The sequence below is a fragment of the Kogia breviceps genome, chromosome 4 (genome assembly GCF_026419965.1).
Source record: "Kogia breviceps isolate mKogBre1 chromosome 4, mKogBre1 haplotype 1, whole genome shotgun sequence".
Taxonomy (NCBI): Eukaryota; Metazoa; Chordata; class Mammalia; order Artiodactyla; family Physeteridae; genus Kogia; species Kogia breviceps.
Window position 1 is genome coordinate 113,907,159 of NC_081313.1, and position 8,880 is coordinate 113,916,038.

At 43.1% G+C, this 8,880-nt stretch overlaps 1 pseudogene; it reads right to left on the minus strand.

Moving 5' to 3' along the window:
• Positions 1-1,279: 1,279 nt before the first annotated feature.
• Positions 1,280-3,778, minus strand: LOC131754797 (52 kDa repressor of the inhibitor of the protein kinase-like; annotated as a pseudogene).
• Positions 3,779-8,880: the final 5,102 nt, after the last annotated feature.

Genomic DNA, 8,880 nt, shown 5'->3' on the forward strand with positions numbered 1-8,880 from the left:
AGACAATTTTATCAGTAGTCCACTCAAGAATAATGACTATTAACATTTTGGATTTTTATTTGTGGCCATCATGCCTTTTCTCCAGATTGTGTGTGAGTGAGTGAGTACATACTTCTTCCAGGCCTATAAAAGTTGGGCTCACATCCTACATACTACTATTTTGTGGGCTGTTTTTTCACTTATCATTGTCATGAATTTATTTACATATCATTAACTTTGTTTCTACAGCATTTTTTTGATAGCTGCATTTTATTTTATCATAAGGATATATTATAATTGAAGCAGTTCTCTATTACTTGACATTAGGTAATTCCCAGATTTTTTTCAAACAAAATTCACATTTTATTTAGGTTGAAATAAACTATACAAAATTGATTTTCTTCACCAAAAGTAACAGCAATATTTTCTATATTATTCCTAGATAAACCACAAAACACTATTTTTGTAGGTTTTCTAGGTTTTGCTTGTAAATCAAGATGAAGCAGTAGATATAGTCATGGAAAAAGACAGAAGAAAATAGACAAATCAGTTGTCAGTATCCAGGGTCTCTGATCCTGTCTTGACCATGAAACAGAAGTGTTCAACATATACCTGTCAAAAAGCTTATGAAGATGTAGGCTCAATAAAGGAATGTAAACACCAACAATCAGATGTGGAACAACAATGGCAGGATCTTCCATTCAAACTTTAACTATAACTTGTTCCTTCAACTTCATTTGATAAAGGCAAAATCTACACTGAAATCCTTGTTTGGTGAGCTCACACGTTTCTCTTACAGTCTGATCGTTTTAACGGTCCCTTACAGATTTTTAACAGCATACTTAAAACTCCTGCTTTTCAAAGGTCAGTCATGAGCTTCATTGTAATGTTTTATAAAATGTATTCTTTCCTCCCATACCTCCTCAACATTTACTTCCTCAGAGAACTGATAACTAAGTACCTGACAACTGGATCCACAGTGACAAATGTTATATCTAAAATGACTTAACTAATACAATTTCAAAGGGCCATTAGCAGAGATCACACAGAGTGTAACATGGTACTTTCAGTGCTGTCTTCTGGAAGAACAGTTAGGTCTCCAAAGCATGGGCCTTCAAACGGGCCATTTAAACAGGCAGATTATCAATGACCAACGTACTCAGTGGGAGGCCTACAGGTCAAGATAGTCAGTGATTAAGTGGCTTACCTACACCTTACAACTTTTCTGTAAGATATTTTCAAATTTCTTACAGATTTTTTCAAATATCAAATATAAGAGAAAGTCTATTTTAAAAGTCTTTTAGGTATTTTCAGTGGTTTCTGAATTATCTGTAGGAAGCTCTGACTTACTTGTATAGAGTTTGATATATATATCCACCATTAAATCCAAATCGTGTTTTATATCAAAATTTATGTTAAGCAAAGCCAGGTTACTTGACCTTTGGTCTGTCAAAGTGTTCCTCAGGTATGCTTTGAGACGCTTTCGTCCATTTTCATAGCGTTCATTCTCAACCTTCATCACAGGAAGAATACATAGGACCTTCAGCAATGCATAAACATTAGGAAAAAACTTTATGTCTGGCAGATGAAGGGCTTCATAAATAGTGGATGGAAGTTCTATATCTTTCCCTCTGTGTTTCTACTTGATTCTCCAACCATGCAGCTCAGCAGAGAGTGTGTCAGGATTAGGTAAATCACTTCTGTACATGTCAGCATGATGCTCCTCTGATGTATTGAATTTAAGCTGTCCCACGACAGAGGGTACCAGAGATAAGCATTTAAGAGCTTTGAGGTGTTGTTCTGAGAATATATCTTTCAGTTCCTGAATAATGTGTTCCACTGTTGGAACACTTAGAGTTTCTTTATAGTAACTCTCAGAGGTTAGCTGAGATTCCAGGTTACTGTGCTGAGCTCTGCGAAATTTCCCTGGGAGTTTCATCTGAATATCAAGTTGTTTGGCTGCCAGATTTGTGGCTTCCTCAAACCAAAATTCATGATAGAGTTCGATATTTTCCATCACTTCAGTGAATGCAGCACTATAGTCAAACTACTGGCTGCAAAGAAGACATCAGAAGTTTGCCCCTGAAGATTTTTCCCAAAGGTTCTTGTAAAAGATAGAACATTTTTAAGAACAACAATGGTAACGATGAAATCAAAATCTGTTACTGCACTACAGGGTACAAATGCTCGGCCAGCTATACGGTTATTCCATCTAACATTTGTGTCACTATCTATACCATCTAAACATAAAACAAGTGCTTGTAGGACGTCCACTAAGACTCCAAAAGTATCATGCCTGCCTGTCCACTGAGAATGGCAAATTTCCTTCAGTTCTTTGCCCCTTTCTTCATTGTTCTGAAATAGGACAGAAATTACATTGTCAAGCTCTAAAAGCAGTTGTGGTGATCGTTGGAAAAAAGAACAAACTTCCTCAATTGTTCCTAACGCGACAGATACTCCCATAACAGGCACTGATTTTGCCAACCACATATTTAAGGCACAGGAAGAGCAGAGTGTGTAGATAGCTTGGGGATATGTCTCTAAAAGTCTAGAAGCAACAACTTTCATTTTGGAAGAAAATCCACTGGACACAATGTAAGCCTGACCACGATAGTACTCCATGTTTAATCCCCGCTTCTCAGTTATCGTAGAGTGAAATTTCACAGCCAAAATTTCTGCATCAGCTTCACAAGGCAGGAAGCCCACAGATTCCTCTCGCAGGTTGTGAGCTTTGTCAACAAACCTCACCAACACAGGCAGGTGCTCTTCCCCTGCTATGTCCACCACATCGTCAGTGACGATGGAAAAGAAGTGAGTCTGTCACTTCCCTGAGGGTTTCTTCTCAAATGCAGCTCTCACAGATCTCTAGCATCTGCTTCTGCTGTGTTTTCGAACAGAACAATGTGTTCACTGCCGTTGTCTCAAAGCACTTTCTCAGAACCTCTTCACCAGAATTGATCCGGCACTCCAGCAGTGCTTGAAAGTTATCAGGAGTAAAGTAAAATCCCTCCTGGGATTTCATCAGCTTCATGTCCATCCAGAGGTATGTTCTGTTTTCCCATAAGAATCAAAATCTCAGATAAAGATTTTAAGGGCTTCCCTGGTGGTGCAGTGTTTGGGAGCCCACCTGCCGATGCAGGGGCCGCGGGTTTGTGCCCCGGTCCGGGAGGATCCCACATGCCGCGGAGTGGCTGGGCCCGTGAGCCATGGCCACTGAGCCTGCGCGTCCGGAGCCTGTGCTCCGCAACGGGAGAGGCCACAGCAGTGAGAGGCCCGCATACCACAAAAGAAAAAAAAAAAAAGATTTTAAGTATTCTTTGTTTTCCTTCTCTTCAAGGGTTAAAGGTAAAATGTCTTCATCCTGCTCTTCACCCCCTTCTTCAGCACTGGGGTTCTGAGCATTGCTGTTGTTTATTTCCTTATGTTTTGGTTCCTGTTCAGAAGTTTCATCAATTTTTTTTCTGTTTCGGTGCCACTGATTTCATCTTCACTCAATTCTTTTATTCGTTTTCATTTTCTGTGTCTACTGTGTGGATTATTCAAATGGCTGGTAAGATCAAATATTGTTAGTATTGCATTATCTCAAAGAACTGTCCTATAAGGGCTAGTTCTACAGATCATAGATGTCTCAAAGTGTTTGGCACACAACCGATAATGTTTATTTAGTTGATGAGGTGTTTAATCTTCTAAGTCGGCCCTCCTACAGTTCTCCACCCACTTCTGGCATCTGGCTGGATCCCGCGGGAACCCACCGTGTGCTCTTCCGCGTGCAGCTGGGGGCCACGCAGAAGTTCGGCATCACCATCTGCCCGCCGGCTGGCCCAGCCCTCCCCTCCGCGCCTCCTAAAGGCAGCCCGCCCACCCGTCGGGCCAGGGAGGGGAGCCAGGCCGGCTGGCTGGCTCATTAGGGCCGGCGCACCGAGGGAGGGGCCCCAGATTTTTGTTTAAAAGTACTTATATAAATATCCTAGACTATCAATTTGCGGTCACATGATGATGATTTCCTTAGAGAAAATGCTTCTAATTGGACTTCCTGGGTCAAAGGTTATTGGCATTTTAGGGGCTTTTTATATATATTATCTAATTACCCACCAGAAAGAGAACTGGACTTCACTTTCAGACTCGCAAGCAGTGTGAGCAACTGTCTGTTCACTGAACCTTTGCCAACACTAGATATTGACCATTGGTACTTTTTCATATCTTTTTTGAAGTCATATTAATTAGCTACACTAGCAGGTTATAAAATAATAATAGCTACACACTGGCCCCTTCCTAATGCCAGATCCTAAGCTGAACACTTTACACACAAACATTTCCCTTAAAAGTCCCATCCATCCTGGGAGATGGTGTTATTAATATCCCCATCCTTTCGATGAGGATATGAAGAGAAGAATGGTTAAGTAACTTGCCTAAACTCTCATAGCTAGTAAGTGGCAAATATGAAACGAGGATAGTGTGATTTCAAAGTTTGAGTTTTTCCTGACAAAACCATCCTGCTTCAATAGCATATGTTTTTAGATGCTACATAATCTGTCTTAAGTTGATTCCCCAGAAAGGGATTCAGACTTTGAGATCTGTGTGCAGGAGAATTATTGGGGAGTTCTCTTGGGAACAGTCCCTATGGGTTCAGGGCAGGGGCAGAGAAGCAAGACGGACAGCGGGAGAAGTTAAATAGCAAAGCAGTTGTGAGGAAGGCCTCAGTGAGTTCTGGAGCCAGGGTTGGGGTGGAAGGTGCTTCAGAGCATCCTGAGTTGGGGCCAGAAGGCCAGACCTTCATAACCCTGTCATTGAACGTGGGCCTGGCCAGATAGTGACTTAACCTTGGATAAGGCAGCTGCATTTGCCCAAAGGCAAGTGCCCGAGAGACTCTGCTGTGAGCTGTCAGGCAGGCACTACCCCTGGCACCAGGGGAATGAGTGCCTTGGTGCTGAGTGGGTGTATGAGCAGCGCACCACACATCCACTCAGAACTCAAAAACAGTTGTTCAGGGGACTGACCTGATGAGCCAGAGTAGGCCCAGAGCCTCGCCTGCCTTTAATGCTTCTGGGAAAAGTATAGTTTTGCAAGGAATGTTTCCTCCGTTTCTGGGCCTAGCTGGGGAAGGTCATTGTCGCAGCTGTATTCAGCTTCAGAATGTTGGTGATGGGGGTGGAGGAAAGAACTGAGGCTGTGGTCAGGAGTCCACTGGTCACTGTTCGTTAGCCGGTGATGTCACAAAGGGCCTTGTAGGAGACAATTTCTGGTGTCCTGTGCCAGTACCCCTCTTTCACTTCAGGAATCACCTCGCCCCATTTTCAGCTCATATGGTCTTATGGGGCTGGCCCTCTCCCCAGCCCCAGGAATGGGCACAGGACCAAATGCCTCTGGCTACAGTGATTGGTTAAAGGATAAACAGGTGACTTCCCCAGGCTAATGAGAATCACACCTGGGACTTTGGCTGGAACATTTGGGAAAGAGATTCTCTTTCTACCATAGTTGCTCCAGCCTGGAGTTTCTGGTGGCCATCTTGGCCTTTACTTGGAGAGTACTCACTGGGAGAAAATGGGAGGAAAAAGACACATGGAAGTAGAGACAGAAACAAAGAGATACAGAGACAGAGAGGGACTGATTTCAGTGACATGGTTTTAGCACTTGAAATCAGACAAGCCTGTGGTTGTACTTTCCTTATCACCATTCTTCAGACTTTTCAATTACCATAACAAATAATTTCCTTTTTCTCTCTCTTAAGAAAGTGTGGCTTGGGTTATGGCCTTTGCTTTTGACAGAGTTCTCATGATAAAAGAGATAGCTGAAGGTCTCAAAGCACAGTAAACAGGGCTTCTTGGCCACCAGCAGCAGTTTGGCGGGGGGTGGTGGTCTAGTATCCTTGAGCATCATAGAAGGCTGTAATGACCACCAGAGAGGGGATGGCACTTACCTAGGGTCATACAGGTGTTGGAAAATCCAGTCAGAGGACATACCTCTCCCAATGCAGAGAAGGAAATAAATGTACACTGACCTTCCCTAAAATCTTTATGTGATAAATAACATGGGTATTGATGGCTGGCGAGGTGAGATGGGCTGCGTTATGTGCTGAGAGATACAAAGATGAATCAGTCATGAACTCTGGCCTCAAGGGGCTGTTCTCAAAGTTTTTTTCTTTTCTTTCTCTTTTTTAAAATAAATTTATTTATTTATTTTTGGCTGCATTGGGTCTTCGTTGCTGCGTGTGGGCTTTCTCTGGTTGCGGTGAGTGGGAGCTACTCTATGTTGAGGTGCATGGGCTTCTCATTGTGGTGGCTTCTCGTTGCGGAGCACGGGTTCTAGCCACATGGACTTCAGTAGTTGTGGCACACAGGCTCAGTAGTTGCGGCTCGTGGGCTCTAGAGTGCAGGCTCAGTAGTTGTGGCACATGGGCTTAGCTGCTTTGCAGCATGTAGGATCTTCTGGGACAAGGGCTTGAAACCGTGTCCCCTGCATTGGCAGGTGGATTCTCAACCACTGCACCACCAGGGAAGCCCTCAAAGTTTTTTTCTTAAACTCAATGTATTTAAGGTAGAATTGACAAGATTTGAGTATCAGTGGAATGGAGGAGAGGAAAGGGATGATGGAATTAAGAATGACTGTAGCCAAAATGATTAATTAAGGTGGGGAGTAGAGGAGAATCTGATTAAGTGGATTCTAGTTCACTGAATGTTACTCATTGCAGGAAGAGCTGTGAGCCATGCAGTTTTCTTCCCTTCTTCCCCACTTCCTTCCCTTCCTTCCCTTCCCTTTCCTTCCTGCCTCCCTCCCTCCCTTCCCTTTCTTATGCCAGAGGTAGATATTCATGAAGTCTGAGAGGCCAGAATTGGGAGTGCAACATGTGACAATTAAATGACAGTGTCATAAAACTATCACTGTGCTAGATTCCAGGAAAAAAATAGGATGTATTTGTACTGATTTAAAGTTATCTATGTTTATTTGCTTTTCTACCACTTGCTGTTTTGAATGAAAGAATTATTTAATGTGTCAAAGATTATTTTCCTTAATATATGCCTCCTTATTTACCACTCTGCTTCATCTCCTCTCTCTTTTTTTAAAAAAAAATTATTTTATTTATTTATTTTTGGCTGTGTTGGATCTTCATTGCTGCGTGCAGGCTTTCTCTAGTTGCGGCAAGCGGGGGCTACTCTTTGTTGTGGTGCACGGGCTTCTCATTGCAGTGGCTTCTCCTGTTGCAGAGCACAGGCTCCAGGCACACTGGCCTCTGTAGTTGCATCACTTGGGCTCAGTAACTGTGGCACGCGGGCTCTAGAGTGCAGGCTCAGTAGTTGTGGCGCACGGGCTTAGTTGCTCCGCAGCATGTGGGATCTTCCCAGACCACGTATTGAACCCGTGTCCCCTGCATTGGCAGGCAGATTCCCAACCACTGCGCCACCAGAGAAGCCCTATCTCCTCTCTTTTTTCTGGTTCCCTCTTACTAAAAGCCAAACGTTGATAAGAAAGTAAAAGAAAATATAGAAGTTGTATCTAAATAAACTTAAATTGTGTTCATTTTTCCCCATTTTTCAAATTGTCCAATTTCATCAGACAATGACCTCAGTCTAGCCTAGAATAATAAAGGCAATTATCAGCTACTCTGCTGCATGAATAAGCCCTAGTTTTACTTTGCCAAGCATTCCATTAACTGTTTGCTGAATTCTTCTGCTGAATTCTTCTATTTTTCTTCTTTGTGTCGGAATCAAGGCAAGCATCACAAGCCAAGTAGCCATACTACAGACTGGAAGATAAGTGGAGAGCCAAACAAGGAAAACAGACTCAGGGACGATTAATTTTCCCTGAACGAGAAACAACCTACTCTGATCAGAGAAGACCAGTGTCACTTAACATATGACCAACTACTGTCCACGGAATGAATTACCATGGTAATCCAGGGATGCAGAGCACAAAACTTCTGGATCAGCCCCAATTTGTGTTCATTGGTCACATCTTGTGCCTTCTGACTCTTATTGAATATCTACTATATCTCCTTAATGATGAACTTCATCATTACTAAATAGAATTTGGACAAAGCTCAACCCCCCCTTCCAATTCAAAATATACCTTAGGAATAAGGTTGAGGAGAGATATAATTCCATTCCATGCCCAGAGACTATACAGGTATCCACTTGAGATGGGACGATACACATTAGGCTTAGTCCTGACGCTCCAGGCAGGCCCACTTCAGCTCACTCTCAGGGCTGAATCCAAAGTGCTAGGGTGGATACAGTCATGTGTCAAACTGACTACACAGCCAGAGAAAACACTGGAGAATAACCAAGCTGAAAGCATCTTTCCAAGTCAGGGCTTACACTATCCACAGATAGACCTAAATCAGTCTGTCTTTTGACTGTGGAGTTAGAAAGAATCCTTAAATTGGACTGATGTCCATGAAGCTCAGAAAAGCTGGAAGAGAATAGGATGATACTTGGCAAATAATAACCTTACCTTCAGGGAAATCCACAAAGCTTATTGGTTGTCAGAAATTCCCACAAGGAGGGCTTTCCTGGTGGCGCAGTGTTTGGGAGTCCGCCTGCTGGTGCAGGGGACACGGGTTTGTGCCCCGGTCCAGGAGGATCCCACATGCCGCAGAGAGGCTGAGCCCGTGAGCCATGGCCGCTGAGCCTACACATCCGGAGCCTGTGCTCCGCAACGGGAGAGGCTGCAGCGGCAAAAAAAAAAGAAATTCCCACAAGGAGCTCTCACCCTTGCAAGAGTCTTGCCAATTACAAAAATGCAAAGCTTATCGAGGAGTCCCTATCAGCCTGGCACTCTGCCAAAAGCTTTGTAAAAGTCATTTCACTTAAATCATCCAGTGAGTCTATGATACAGTTTTTAATTAATCCCATTTTAAAGAGGGGAAAACTGAGGCTCCAAGCAGTTAATTAATTTGACTAGAAT